Here is a 1,929-nt window from a genome sequence, read left to right on the forward strand (position 1 = left end):
CCTGCTGCTCTGCATTTAATCGTCTTATCTCATTTCCATGTTACTTTTGCAAACAGCAGGGAAGGTGTTTATGGACCAAATGATAAAATAGCCACTGGCATGCAAAGTTCTACAGTAACAGAGATAGGGAAATGGTGTGATGCTTGTTCTGTTGCTGAGCCTTTCCTAAGCCTCTGCTGCCCATTGCAGGCAAAGACCGTGACACTGTGCTTTGGGCCTGGCCCTATGGAGCTGGGTGACCTACCAGGCCAGTCCTGGCAGTGGGAAGATGGCCACACTGCACTGGGGGAGTGAGCACGAGTGTGTGAGGTGCTGTGCCCAAGGCAGAGGGGAGATCAGGGGAGTGGGAAGGTCCAGCCTCCCCAGACCAGGACATCTGCAGCCATAGGGCCCTTCCCCTCCACCCCAGTGTGAGCTGCTGCCTTGTGGGTCCTCAGTGTTCCTATGCTTTCCCATAAAGGCTTCTCCCTCGCCTGTGTGCTGTCTGCATCAATTTAATTTTAATTAGTTCAGATGCTGACGTGAAAGATGTGAGAGAAATATCCGTAATGGGGGACTGTTTGAAAAATTGCTTCTCTTATCAATCATGCAAAGGGCTATTGGATGCATTTTCCCATGGTGCATTCTGGTTGGCTTTGAAAAATGGTTGAATAATTTTTTTATTTTAATTTTTTTCCCCTGGCACTTTTTTGTGGGGGATTTTATTTCATGTGGATTGCTCAGTCAATAGGAGAAGAAGACACTGGTGTGTTCTGGGAGGCTCTGCTGCTAACTAGTTATCATGCTGAGAGGCTGCTGAAAGCATTTACCTATCATAACAAAAGATCTTCTGATGGCATTTTATTACTAAAGAACCTGTATTCCTGACTTGGGCTTTCAGAGGCTCCCAGCAGTTCTGTCAGGCTAACTGTGCTTCCAGAGATGATTGTGCGCTCTTATTTTGGTGAGTCAGTCAGGCAGCGCGGCACTCTGCCATTTTATGACAAAGCCTTTCTGCCATGACAAGAGCTGGGAATTGTGCTTCAGGAGCTGCCTGCATGCCTTCAGGTGACTCCCTTTTCTTGCTGGGGTATGGCATTGTCCTGTGCTGGCACGGGGCTGTCAGTGTGGATGCAGTGGAGCTGCCCCAAGCTCAAAGATGAGACTTTTCTGCTGCTGCTCAGCCATACTCACTGTGCTCAAGTTGTATCTCATCTGGTTTTGGGTGAAATGTGGTTTTGTGTGTGTGCTGACAATGTACTTCCAGTTCCCACTGCAAAAATTGCTGTTGATTGTCACTGTTGGTTCTGTTAAGGAAATAGGGATACAGATTTCCTTTACATGAGTATAAGAATTAGTGGATTTGGACCGCCAAAGTATGTACTGCACCTGGCTCTGCTCTTTGTACACCCTTGAGGTGCTTTTAGGGTCTGTGTGCATGTGTGCTCCTGTGTGTGTTCCACATGGGCATTAATGGCTTGTTAGAGCCATTGTATAATTTATAGGAAATAGTACCAGAGTTAAGACAGGATGAAAGGCACCTGTTCTTTAGCTTAACTCCTTCCTTTCTTCTGGCGGTAGAGTTTTTAGCACTGCATATGAAATACTTTTTAACCAAGTCAAGAAACAATCTATTCTGTATAATTATATTAATATTATTAATAATACAATGCTTTGCCTTGGTTTTTCTTGGAGGTGGAAACTACACTAAAGTTCTGTTTCAACTCCAGGCTGGAAGCACTTAGCATCTCCAGATAGTCATGTTGACTCTCATATGCTTGCTCAGATTGTAGCATCTCTTTTTTTTCAGAACTATAAAGGTATTAGGCTTTTAATTTAATCTTAGCATGCATGCAGTTTGAATTGAAGTGAGTTCTTCCTAGTTTCATTCCATCAAACCTTGAACTTGCAATGCAGCTGCTAGCAACCAGTGTGTGTGCCCATTCGCTC

At 44.8% G+C, this 1,929-nt stretch overlaps 1 protein-coding gene across 1 annotated transcript in view; it reads left to right on the forward strand.

The window, feature by feature from the left end:
- SLC2A13 (solute carrier family 2 (facilitated glucose transporter), member 13) overlaps positions 1-1,929 on the forward strand; it is a 131,273-nt gene that overhangs the window by 14,920 nt on the left and 114,424 nt on the right. The window lies entirely within an intron of this gene.

The sequence above is a fragment of the Chaetura pelagica genome, unplaced genomic scaffold, assembly GCF_000747805.2.
Source record: "Chaetura pelagica isolate M959 unplaced genomic scaffold, ChaPel_1.0 scaffold534, whole genome shotgun sequence".
Lineage (NCBI taxonomy): Eukaryota > Metazoa > Chordata > Aves > Apodiformes > Apodidae > Chaetura > Chaetura pelagica.